Consider the following 13,937-nt stretch of genomic DNA (forward strand, 5'->3'; position numbering starts at 1 on the left):
GTTTTCTGAGAGTGTCAGTGTTGTTCCCAGTTCCCCAGGGGTATTCAGTGTGCAGCTGGGATGAAGAACTGCCAACCTAAAAGTTACAAGTTCCTGGTAACTTTCCATGATAGTCTTAGACTGGATCAGGAGCTTTCGTTCTAGTTCATTCTACTCATATACTTCCTATGTTTTATAATTCACATGAGTTATTTTACGTAGCAGCTATTCCATTAAAAATAATAGAAAGTAGGGCTGGGGGGTGTAGCTCATGTTCAACTTACACCTTGCTACTTGCATGGTCCTGGACAGGTCTCGTCCTCTCTGTCCTCAGTTTCCTTGCTTCTGGAATAGCGTTAACAATTGTGCTGCTTTGTGGGTGGCTCTTGGGAGAGTAAATAAAGATGGAGCACTCACAGGGTCAGACCTAGGGGCCCACAATCAGGAGCCCCCCCATCCCACCTCTCTTTAGTTGATAAGGTTTCCTCAGGAGCTGACCTGCTCTGTGCTCGAGACTCCCCAAGGTGGCCCTGATCCTTGGCCAAGCTCACGGCCATTCTCACCTGTTGTATCCCCAGTGCACGAGGGAGACAGCTGCCTGCTCTGATCAGCGCAGCAAGGAACACAGCGCGTGTCTGTTGCCAGGCCCCGGGGAGCAGGGTAGGGACTTCATGTGAATGGGGTCCGGGGAGACCTGGCTTCACGTCCTGATTTTGGGTCTCTCTCTCTGGGCCTGTTTCCTCATCCACACAGTTGCCTAAAGGACAGGAAAAGCTCCCCGAAGGGAGACTCGAGGGCCCCTACCAGAGGGCGGCCATTCCCAAGCAGCCTGAGCCTGAAGGCCCCAGGTCATGGCCTCTGGGCCTCTTCTGCTGGCTGGCCATCCTCACTGACCACCCCACACAGCCTCAAGATTATACTGATGAAGCCTGAAGCTCATATATCTTGACAAGTACCTTTTCCTTCGTTCCTCGCACACATACTGTGAAATATTTTATTGTACCTATTTGAGCCTCAGCTGAGCCTCAGAGAGGTGCCATTACTTGCCTGAGAAACCCACAGCTGAAAGGTCGCTGAGTCAGGATTTGAACCCAGCTCCTCTGGTTCCAGAGCCTGGGCCCTCTCCATTACCATGTCCCTTCTGTATCCCCAATGTGTGGTGCGTGACGGGCAATAAACATGTGTCAAGAATGGAAAAGTGAGTAGGTCCCCGTCTTTGCACTCTTCCCCCCGCCCTTCTCGAAAATAAAAAAGGAAATGTGATGAAAGCAAGAAAAAAGAACAGGAACGAGCGTATCTTGAAGACCTACCAGGTGCAGGATGCTTTTAGACACATTACCTTGTTTAAGCCTCCCTCCTACATGGGAGGCAGGGGTTCCTGCTCCCCTTTTATAGATGAGAACACTGAGGCGCTGAGAGGTGAAGCAGCTCTCTTCAGATCACACAGCATAGACCAAGAAAGCCAAGACTAACACCCAGTCGGCGAAACTTATGACCCCCCTCTTCAGTCTGTTTTCCCAGGAGTTTCATGAGTTTGTGTCCTGCAACCTGCAACTCTTCAAACTTCAGACTTCAACTTGAAACTCTTAAAAGAGGCCTGCAAATGTGGACCAGCTGGGTGCCATCTAAGGAGGTCAGCAATGTTCAATATTTCATGACCGGCCAATGACTACGGCCCTTAGATGGCTGCAGGAAGCTGCTCTTGGACTTGTGTGTCTGATCATCCAGCAAGGGAGGAGAAAACCGGGGAAGGAGGTAATGACATGACAGTGGCCCTCCATCAGCTGAAATGTGACAGCACGGGAGGCCACACAACAGCCTCGCTTAATTAGCAGGTGGCATTGCCAAGATGTGTTTACCTACAGTGGGTTTTCTCAGCATTTCAACATCCACCACCCAGCTTAACTCTTCACCTTTGGGCTCTGTCCTCTCAGAAGACTGAGAGGCAGACGCAACTGGGCTCAAAGATTGGCCATAGGGCTGCTGGCTTTGTGTTTTGATGATGACAATATTAACCAGAATCGCCTCCTGATTCCGATAAGTGTAAATATCCTAGGAAAAAAGTATAAGACGGCACTTGCTGAAAACAGTGGCTGGGCACAGGAGCAGGAGTAGGGGTGATTTTCATTTTTATTTCTCTCTGGGTTTTTAGTTTTACAATGCTCACTGTTACTTGTATATTTTTTTTTTTTTTTAAGAATGAAAAGATTGGCAAGCTGGGTGTGGTGGCACAGCCTGTGATTCCAGCTGCTCAGGAAGCTGGGGCAGGAGGATCACAAGTTCAAGGCCAGCCTGGGCAACTTAATGAGATCAAGGGGTTGGCAGAGCTGCTGCATCCTTTGCTGAGGGATCCAAGACAAAAGCACCCCCCCCCCCCAGCCTTTCCGTACTCCTCGGTGGCTCAGGGTGTGGCCGCTTCATCCTCAAAGGCAGAAAGGGAAGTACCCCCCTGGCTCTTCTTCAGTGGCAGGGCTCGCTTTGAACACTGTGGGAACGCTGCTGTGCTCTCAGGATCCACATACCCACTGGGATCATCCTGGTTTCCCTCCGCAGGTCAAGGACTTCAACATTTGTCACATCTGCACAGTCCCTTTGGCCGTGTAAGGTGGACAGCTTTTGAAGTCACTTATTCCAGCTTCATCGTGGGTCACTTGGGGTCATTGTCTCTCTGATGTAGTTCACCACCTGAATGCTGTTCACCACCCCTGCAGGAGGGTACCTTCTCACCCATCCACATGTACCTGGCACAGGCTCCCCACAGCAGACAAGGCTCCCAGCCCACGGCACTCAACCCCTCCCCACCCCAGCGTGCAGGAAAGCCCGGTGATCTTCAGGTGTGTGCCCAGCACTGCCCAGGTGACGCCTCAACCGGAAATCGGATGAGCTCATCAGAATTTGTTCTAACAGGCTGGCTTCTGTCTGCATAGGAGGAGGGCCACACATGGAATTCCATTCCAGAACCTTCTGTTCGGAGCTTACATGTAACTCCACCTGCCTCCATCTGCTGAAATCTATTTATTGGATAAAATGGCTGATATAATGTAACATTTCTTGATATTCGTATTCTTTTCTGAGGCCAGCTTTTATGGGAAGGAAAGAGTCTCTGATGGGCTCCAAATTGTTTCCTAGCACTGAACTTCAGTTTCCTCATCTGTAAAATGGGGATGACAATATTCATTCATAACAGCTGCTGCAACTCAGTGCCGGGCACAGGAGCTGCACGGGGTCCTGACAGCTGTTGGCATGACACCTGCCTCTAGACTGGCAGTTTTCTGCATGGTGCTTGCCTCAGGCTGAGGATTTAGTTTCCCATCTGCTAAAGAAAGGGGCCTCGAAGTCATTGATTATTTGCCTATCCCTGTTGCTTAGCTAATAGCACTTCCAAGAACCTCCCTGCCCTAGCTGCACCCCAGTCAGGGTGGGGTATCTGCCCTTCTCTACGCGTTAGGGTTAGGGTTAGGGTTAGTCTGAGCCAGCTCTAGTGGACCCAGGGCCCCCTTGTGAGTGACAGGGATGGGCGTGGGCTTGGAGTGCACTTCCACTCATGATATCAGAGGGGGCATCTGCTGAAGGGATGGCTGCACTGGGTGTTGTCACATCTGCAGGAGACCTGTGGTCCTGCCACACAGCTGCCACTTCACCAGGAGGAAGTCATCCAGCACAGTCCCTTTTTGCAGAGCAGAGAGAGGGGGAAATCCCGTGCTTGAAGTGATGTCAGGGTTGGCCCACCCCAGAGGCCCTCACTCCAGAGCTTGGGATTCCTTTTTATGTACTAAGATAAAGGATTGTATTGCTTAATCTTGGGGATGGGGTGCTGGGGATTGAACCCGGGGTCGTTTTACCCCTGAGCTACATCCCCAGCCTTTTGTATTTTTTATTTTGAGACAGGGTCTCACTAAGATGCTGAGGCTTGCCTTGAAATTGCAATCCTCCTGCCTCAGGCTCCCCAGTGGCTAGGATTACAGGTGTGTGCCACCGTGTCCTACACCTGTTTAAATCATTTTTGAATCACCAGGAAGCATTCCCACAGGTAAACTTTTCTAGAACAGCAATACTCAAAGTGTAATATTTTTTATGGTTTTTCTTGGCTAAAAAAACGACAACAACAAGAACAAAATTCACCTTTAACCAGTTTTAAGTGTACAACTCAGGTGGCATTCACAATGTCATGGAGTCCTCTCAAAGTGTAATTCTTTTTTTTTTTTTTTGTACTGGGGATTGAACTCAGGGGCACTTAACCACTGAGTCACATCTCCAGCCCTTTTTTGTATTTTATTTGGAGGCAGGGTCTCGCTAAGTTGCTTAGGGCCTCACCAAGTTGCTGAGGCTGGCTTTGAACTGGAGATCCTCCTGCCTCAGCCTCTCAAGTGGCTGGGATGACAGGCATGTGCCATTGTACCCAGCTTCAGAGTGTAATTCTTGAGTGACATATACCATATCATCAAGGGGAACTGCAGTGGATTCTTATTTTTTTCTCTCTATTAAGAACAATACACTTAATACATTCACAGGATTCCAAATGAAAAACATATATTACTCATGCTACACGTTTTCAATCTTCCTTGGAAAACACACACACACAAAAAAAACCAAAACATGGTACTCAACTTGAGTGTTTTCACAAGAAGAATGTGAAATCTCATTTTCCCACAAAGACAGGTTTAAAAAAATACAAGTAACATTAAACAATGGTGGCACCGGCTGACTTCCTCCAGTCTCTTTTCAGTCCCACAGCACACCGACACCACCCACAGCTGCACAGGGACCCTCCCCTTCCACATATTTCCCTCACCCCACATTTCAACAAAAAGATTAGATTATTTAAAGGTGTGTCACTGAATGAAAACTACTACAACATGCTTTTTTTTTAAAAAAAAAAAAAAAGTCGACTTGTTGAAAGCTGAAAGAGGGGACTAAGATTAGGTGACAGATAAAGGGCACTGGAAAACACTTCACCATTGTCCCATTTGCTTCATTTTGGTTGTAGAACATAGGATTGTGCCCCAAAGAACTAATGGTGCCAAGAAATCCCAAACGTTAATTATAAAGAAAGACTATGCTAATGTTTATGAACAGCTACAATAGTGTGGACGAATATTTAAGTTATAAAGTTGAATAAAAAAAAAGTAGGATACAAAACTGTACAGACCTGTAAGAGGCTGAAAGGAAATAAATAGTTGAAAAGCTCTCCTGGAGGATTATTATTTTTTTAATATTTATTTTTTAGGTGTAGATGGACACAACACAATGCCTTTATTTTTATGTGGTGCTGAGGATCGAACCTGGGTCCCAACCGTGCTAGGCGAGTGCTCCACTGCTGAGCCACAATCCCATTCGAGGATTATTTTTTAAAACCTATTAAATGCCAAGAAGTCAGTCTGAACTAAGTTTTGAATTGAGTGGAGACTGGAGGAAGGCGGCTGGTCTCACAGTGGAGAAAAACTGTCCCTGTCTCAAGGACATCGAGGTCTTCCAAAAGTGGGAGGTGGACACATCCCCCAACTACAATGTATCCCTTAAAAGCAGACACTGGTGCCAGGGCCATGGTGGTGCAGGCCTGTCATCCCAGCAGCTCCGGAGGCTGAGGCAGGAGAGATCGCAAGTTGAAAGCCAGCCTCAGCAATGGCGAGGTGCTAAGCAAATCAGTGAGACCCTGTCTCTAAATAAAAATACAAACTAGGGCTGAGGATGTGGCTCAGTGGTGCAGTGTCCCTGAGCTCAATCCCCAATAAAAAAAAGAAAAGAAAAGAAAAAAAAAAAAACACCAGGTACTGCCACTTTCTTAAAATTAAAAGACATGCTGCAATTCTCACTGAATTTCTTATACAAACATCCTTACACTGAAACTTTCCTGACTCATTAGGAGGCAAAAATGCAAGTATTTTCTCCTGGTGAGTACTTCTCCAAAGAGCAGGTACTAAGTGACCCTCCCTGACATTCTTTCCTAACATCACAGAGCCTGGTGAAGTCAGTTTACGGGCAATGGGAACTCATTTTACTCCAAAAAAAAATGAGAGATTTTGAAGTGGACAATAAGTGACCAGTCCTGTATCTAGATCAAGCCTCGCCAGTGTGATCAAAAGCTGAGATGCAGGAATGCTAATTTCAGTTACATTTTTCAGTCTCTTCTTCCAATCACTGGTTTTCAGGGCGCTCCTGTGTCATCCGCTCCAGGTCTTTCCGCACACTCGGGTGGTCTTCCAGATCTTCATAGAGGGGCCCTGGGGATGGCCAGTCTCCTGTAGTTCTCGGGCTTGACTAGGCTTCGGACAAGCTGCAGGCATCGCTCTTTCAGGGTATACACACTGCCAGAGTGATGTTGGCAAAAAAATAGGCTGTCCATCCACGTTGAGAGATGGCACAAAGAGCTCAGTTAGGTTAACCAGAAGCCCCGTCGTCTGTGCCTGCATCTCTGAAGAGCCAAAGGTGACCTCGGCAGCTGTGGATGCTGAGGTTCCTGCCCTGCAGCACCGTCTGGTGCCGTGGAAGTTGAGCCACACAGGCTGCACGGCTGCAGGACGCGCTCGGGCTGCGGTCGCAGAGGGTGACCTTGGAGAGCTCGCGTGAGCTCACCGAGCGCAGCACCGGCTGCGGCCTCCCGGCCTCCATCTCCTACTTGGGGACTCCAGATCCGACTCCTCCGCTCCCGACTCCTCCCGGGCGTTACCTAGACTTGGGATTCGCGGGCCGGGCGCAGCGGGGCAGGGTGGAGCGCGCCCCTGGGAAGGCCTGCACACTCTTATGGATTCTTATTTTTGTTGCTAGGCATCCACTGTGAATTTAAATGGAACAGGGCTTGGTCACCCTTGGCACAATTTCCAGCTCTCCACTCCTCTTGATCCCTCAAGGTGGTCAATTCCCATCTTTGCTTGATACCACCAGCACCTGGTGCCCAGTTCCCTAGGGACAGCTAGATACAATCTACTTGTCTAACCCCACAGATCCCCTTCTCCTGCATGGGCTGCACAGCTATGCCAAAGTGACCACCTCTCAAGTGTGACCTCTTGGAACTCTGCTTGCTCTAAACCCACCATTTAGAACTGCCCTCAGAAAACTACTGGGTAACCCTGGACTCTGAGTAAAAAAGTGGTCACCCCAGATTCCCCACCTTCTCTTTCTCTTGCCCCTCACCCACTGGTGAAGCTCACAGATCCTGGATGGCCCCATCTTCCCACTGACCCTGTGAGTCCTGGTGCTCGCTCCTCTCTGGGACCCTGAACTCACAAAAAGCTGCTTCCACTTTTTCTCTGGCCCCTCTTGCTTCTTACCTGGCTGGCACAACCAAACCTACCTGTCCTCCTAGTCAGGCTCTCCTAGAGAGCAGCTACCTAGGAGATACACATTGGACACAAAGAGGAATATTACCTGGTCAGGAATAAACTGGACACAGGTGAGATGAGAGCCACAGGGGCATAGGCCAGTAGAAAGAAGTTCCCGAAGACAGGTCCACCTGGTTACAGCTTGGTCACCTGGCACTGGCCCGCCCACCACAAGGAAGCAATGTTCTCATCCCATGAGGCCTGCCTGTGCAGACACGAAGACGAGGTGGCGCGTCCCCTTCTCCACTACGCTGTGCTGTTTAAGTGACCAAAAATACTATTTTCATCTAAAAACACTGAAAAAAAATGTTCAAATATTTGGCTGCTGCCTGCCGAATTGCTTCCCAGGATGGCAGCAAGCCCTGTTGGCTGGTGTCGCCTTGGTGTTAATTAGGGAGAGGTGGCAGACGGGCCCGCAGAACAGCCAGGAGGGTTGGCACGGCGGCTCTTCACACCCAGAGGAGTTGGCTCAACAAAGCCCATTTGGCACATTTAATCCTGCTGAAAACCTGGCAGCCAGAGAGGTGATATCACTGGAATCAATTACCCCTACCACTGCCAGTCCCCGGTAGAAATAACTCAAGAAATCGATTCATAATAACCACACCATTCATCGAGGGCTGCCCAGCTGCTGGCATGCCAACGGCCCAGTTCAGATTTACCCAGGAAAACTGGCATCACCCTGAGACCATCCACACTCTACAAGTGAGACGACCGATGGAGGCTCAGAGAAGGGAAGGGCCAGAGGCTGATGAATAGCTCCTGAAAGTACCAGATCCTAATCACGGAGCCTCTCATTGTCACCTTATTGGGAAACGAGGCTTTTGCAAGTTGTGATTCAGTTAAGGTCTTGGTCCTGGATGACCTGGGTGGGCCCTCACTGCCATTTGTTAGAGTTGATCTGGAATGTCCCCAAAAGGCCATGTGTTCAAGGCTTGGTCCCCAGCCTGTAGGACTACTGGGAGGTATTAGAACCTTCCAGAGGTGAGGCCTAGTAAGAGGTCTTCAGTCCCTGGGGCAAGCCCTTGAAAGGAGCGATGGGACCCTAGTCCCTTTTAGTCTCTTTCACTCTCTGGCCATGAGGTAGGTGAATGGTTTGGTCCAATACCCACTCCCACCATGATGTACACCGTGGACCCAAAGCAACGGGACCAAGCAATCATGGAATGGACCTCCAAAATTATAAGCCAAAACAAACCTCCTTTTCTTTCTTGTAGTACTGAGGATTGAACACAGGGCTTTGCAGGTGCTAGGCAAGCTTTCTACACCCAACCCTGTGCTGTGTCCCTGGCCCTTTTTAAAATTTTATTTTGAGGCAGGGTCTCACTAAATGATCCAGGCTGGTCTCAAATTTAGAATCCTCCTGCCTCTGCCTCCCAAGTATGTGGGATTGCAGGTGGGTGGCTAAGCTTTTACACCATGTCTAGCTGAACTTTTCACCTCATAAATTGATTATCTCTGGTATTTATTATGGTGTCAGAAAACTGGTTAACACACCATCCTGAGAGGTGTGTTAACAGAGAGGAGAGGGAGACTTCAGATGTCCACAAGGAGAGAGCTGAGGAAAGATGGAGGCAGAGATTGGTGTGAGGTAGCCACCTAGAAGTTGGAAGAGGGAAGGGATAAATTCTTCTGCAGACTACCCTAAGAGGGTGTGGTCTAGCATACCCGGAGTTCATCCCAGTGATACTGATTTTGAACTTTTGGCCTCCTGAACTGTGAGATAACCAATGTTGGTCGTTTTAAATGTTTACCAAGTGGTAGTCATTTGTTACAGCAGCCACAGGAAATGACTTGCTCAAGGCTACGTGGTCAGAAAATAAACATGCTGTACTTTAAACAGAGTAACTGTTTACAACTGTTGGCTGCTAGTATTGTTATTACTGTGCTGCACGCAGAGAGGCTCCCGGGTTTAGGATGAAATGTCAAATAGACTGTGCGCTTGAACTTGGCCTACTTCATCCATCCCACCAGATGCTGTTGGGGAGAGACGGGATTTGATGATTCAGTTTGGGAAGAGGCTATTAATGCTGGGTGGAGCCAGCTTGGGAAAATGACACACTTCGTGGGTTGAATAACTCACCCCTGGAATTCCTTTCACAGGACCAGCTGGTCCTGCCCATCAACTTGGGAGGGAGTTTGCAACTCACGGAGAGGCAGGGTGGCCCAATAAACCAAAAAGATGAAGGGGCTCCTCCATATCTGGTAGTACTTTACCCCACAACAGTTTATGGTGTTTTTATGTAATCTTCTGGCCTCTTGGTTCAGAGGGGAATGTCCATCCTATTCTGTTAAGCTGGAGGTAGGAATGATGGCTGTGGCTAAACCCAACTTGCTAAAGGTTTATGTGGCTCTTTCTTTTTCCTCCCCTCTCCCCACTTCCCCTCCTTTTCCCCCTTCTATTCTTTTTTTTTTTAATATTTATTTTTTAGGTGTAGATGGACACAACACAATGCCTTTTTTTTTTTATGTGGTTCTGAGGATGGAACCTGGGTCTCACCCGTGCTAGAAGAGTGCTCTACCGCTGAGCCACAGTTCCAGCCCCTCCCTTCTATTCTTAAGCAGTTCAAACCAAAAGCTCGGGTCCAAAAAAGCTAAGCATCAGCAATGAGGGTGGGGAGATGGGTCACGCTGATCCAAAGAGAGGTCAGAGACTGAATGGGAGAAGAAGGGTGGCATCAGGGGGGTGGTGCAAGCATCAGGGCTTCAATGGGGCATAAAGAGCACCCTTGTTGGGGAGTGAGGTGGCGGCCATGACAGGAAATTGTTCCATATCAGCGTTGGTCAATAATTGAATATATAAAAAAACAACGAGAACACCGAGTTTCTCACGATTGGGATCTACAGCTAGGGAAAGGGAGAAGACAGAATGAACACTGTGGAATTTGATTGGAAATGGATCTATCAGAGCAAAAAACCACGGTTTTCGGTATAGAGGGATGACCACAGAAAATATAGATACAAATATGTGTGTGTGTGTGTTTGTTTGTGTGTGTGTGTGTGTGTGTAAAACTGCCCACTGAGAGGATCCAGGAGCAGTGACATCCTGTCAACAATAAGCACATGTAGATCTTGGTTTCTAAATGCCATATGCCACTGAAAAGAACCAGGTATTTTTGGGAGAAATGACTGATTTGGGGATTAAGGAGGAGAATCACAAACCTGGAACATCTTGTGCCAGAGAATAAGGACGTACTTAAAGAACCATGGGGACACATTGAATGGATTCAGAAGCCAGCTTGAAGTGATTGTCACAGCCCAACCTGGGATAATTTGAACACTCAAATAAATCATATCAGTAATGAATTATGACCATGGAATCACAAGTCTACACTAGCATAAATAAATAGATGCAAAGATTCATAAATGACAGAATATTTACCAAATATCACAGTACTTCTCTGTGAAATATTTATTGATTTCACAAAGGAAGCGAATAGCCTGCCTGGTTCAGTGGCACACACCTGTAATCCCAGTGACTCAGGAGGTTGAGGCAGGAAGATCACAAGCTCAAGGCCAACCTGGGAAACTTAGTGAGATCCTGTCTCAAAATAAACAAAAATTAAAAGGTCTGGGTATGTGGCTGAGTGGTAAAGCATCCCTAAGTTCAAACCTCCATTAAAAAAAAAAAAAGAAAGAAGAGCTTTACAGTGGAGAAATATGGAAGACACGAACTCATGCAAGTGGTCAATGTTAGATCTTCAGTAATGGGATCAATTGAGATCATGTGTCATCTGTCATGATGCAAGAAGGACAAGCCTCCTTCCTGCACTATTCTGTGATGCATAGAATTCACAGTTTGCATCTAATCTAAGATACACAACCTGAACCTAATTGGGAGGAAACATCAGACAAATCCAAACTAAAGGACATTGTACAAAATAACTGCCCTGTCCTCTTCAACAGTGTCAAGGTCATTGGAGTCCAGGAAAAGACCAAAGAATGTTCCAGATTTGAAGGAGACTCAAGAGACAGGACAACTGCATGCAACATGTGATCGTGAATTGGGATGTATGCTATATAGGACATTATAGGGACAAATGTCAAACTTTGAATAAAGGCTTGAAGATTAGATGGTACTAATATATCAGTGTTAATTTTCTGCATTGATAGATGAGTTATAATTCTGCAGGAGAGTATCCTTGTTTGAAGGAAATACATATTGAAGTTTTTATGGTGGTGTTGGTATACAAACTGGTTCAGGGGAAAAGAGTTATTTATATGATACATATAACTTTTCTGCAAGCTTGAAATTGTGACAAAAATAAACATTTTATAGGCTTACATAAGTGTTTTCTAAAATTTTGATTTTGTTGCCAACATTAAAAAGTGATTTTTTTTTTACCTACAAATCTAGATTTCATGCTTGAAGCATTTGAAAAGCTAACAACCCAAGATGATGACTGGTGGAAATAAAAAATTAAATGGTACCCAATGACCTTGACCCTTTTGAAGAGGACAGGGCAGTTATTTTGTACAATGTCCTTTAGTTTGGATTTGACTGATATTTCCTCACAGTTAGGTTCAGGTTGTGTATCTTAGATTAGATGCAAACTGTGGATTCTGTGCACCATAAGTCCTTTTATATGGGTTGTGGGACCTCCACTTCTCCAAGTGGAGAACCCAGTTCACAGCATCCATTTATGCTACCAGAGTGGCCCCTGGTACTAGCACAATATCTGGAATAAGTTATGGGAAGGCAAAACTCCATTCCAGAGCAGGCACTTAAAATATATGTTGGATGGATAAATATAAAAATGGCTAAACTTCCAAACTACACCACTAACCCAGAGCAAGGGACCATCTCAGTACATCAGGCTCATATTCTATGTCAAGATGCTTCTTCTCTCAGCCATCATTTCTCAATGTCTTAGCTAGATGGAGAAGTTGAGAAATCAGGATGTTGCCTGATGCCAGAGGCCCCTGTGTAGGTTGTGATATCTCTGTGGAATTGATGGAGGCGTCTGAAAGATGGGTGGGGTTCTGGCACTGAGTTGGGGTGCAAGGTGCAGGGCAGGCTGAGGAGGCTTTGAGGAGATGATATCACAGGATGCCCATGGTGGTGAAGTTGGGTGGGGTGGGAACAAGCCAAAGTTGGTGGCTTGGGCTCCTATCAGTGGGAGATCTGACTTGATGGGACATGTCATGGCTTGAGTTATGTGCAAGAGATGATGATGGCTTTGTCCCTCCTGCCTGGGTCAAGCCTGTGATTTGAAACAATCTCTTCTCTCATCTGCTCCCTAAAAGGTTAAATTAAAGATATTTAATAAGGTTGGACAGATATTTTTTCTGGCACTAGTGATTTCTTATGGCCCTTATCACAACATGCAAAATCTTCACCACTCCCTAGCCCCTATTCACCTCCCTAACCTCAATCCTATGACTCCACTCATCTCTTGCTTACTCCCTGGCTCTCCCCTCCCCTGTTCTCTCTGGTCCATTGTACACACCAAGATCTTTTGTCACCTTAAGGTTTTTGCTCATGCAAAACCTCCCATGGTGTTTGGCCTGGCTACTTCCTACTTCTTCTTTAGGTCTCAGCTCAAATGTCACCTCTTCAGAGGTACTGCACCTACAGACCTATGTCCTAACCCAGCCTGTACCCTTTAATCATCCTGTTATTCCACATCGTTTTGTTTTCTTCACTTGTACTCATTGGTGTCTGAAATTGTCTTATTTATTTGCATATTGAATTGTACTGTATCCCCAACTAAATGCCAGCTCCAAAAGGGCAGGGATTTTTATATATTGTTCATCAATTTATCCTCAATGCCTATTACAGTATATTACACATAGTTGGGGGTGCGATGAATATTTATTCTGGAATGAATAAATTCATCCAACAATGGTGTGTTGGGATTCTTGGATAAGGTGTGCAATGAGTTTTAGGACATGAACATCTTAGTGGATTGCAGTCTAGATGATTTCTGACCCAGGTTCCAAGAAGCATAGACCTTGGGCTGTTGGGTGATCAGTGTTAGCTTGAGGGGGAAAGCGCCTAATCAGATTAAGGAATAAACTGAGCTGAGTCCAACAGATAACATCAGACTTTTGAGATGAGACTGGACTCCGGATTTGGGGAAACAGGAATCTGTTGGGAAGGGGCGGAGGTAGCTTGTGACCTTAGCATCATCCAACAGGTGTAAAGTCATTGAAAATGAAGAACCCAGCAGTCAAGAGTCTCCACTGGTAATAGCTAAAAAGAACCACATATCCCCAGGAGTATCCAACAAGGTCATCGGCCGCTGTTTGGAGGACGGGCCCTAATTTTGGGGAGAAGCAGGAGGTCCTGAGGAGCACTAGCTGTGGGTTGGACTGTGACCAGGAAAGTGGGTGGATTGCGAGCGAGGCCCCTGCCCGAGCCGGCCAGCCAGGATTGAGGAGCCTAGCGGGAGGCACACCTGGGAAAGTCTCACCTGGGAGCTGCTCACCTGGGCGGACCAGGACCCGCGAGTCCCGCGCTTCCATGCTGCCCCGCCTTCCGGCCAATGGCGGCCCGGAGTTCCTCGGAGGCAAGCGCGGATTGGACGGGCGGGCGCGGCGGCGAGCGCGGATTGGACGTTTGTGGGAGGGGCGGGGCGGCGAGCCGGGCAGCTTAGTCGCTCCGCCGGCGGGCGGCGCTGAGCGCTCGGCTACGAG

General features: G+C 47.3%; 1 pseudogene; it reads right to left on the reverse strand.

Moving 5' to 3' along the window:
* Positions 1-6,084: 6,084 nt before the first annotated feature.
* On the reverse strand, positions 6,085-6,588 carry LOC114081785 (von Hippel-Lindau disease tumor suppressor pseudogene; annotated as a pseudogene).
* Between the last annotated feature and the right edge of the window lie 7,349 nt (positions 6,589-13,937).

The sequence above is a fragment of the Marmota flaviventris genome, chromosome 1 (genome assembly GCF_047511675.1).
Source record: "Marmota flaviventris isolate mMarFla1 chromosome 1, mMarFla1.hap1, whole genome shotgun sequence".
Classification (NCBI taxonomy): Eukaryota; Metazoa; Chordata; class Mammalia; order Rodentia; family Sciuridae; genus Marmota; species Marmota flaviventris.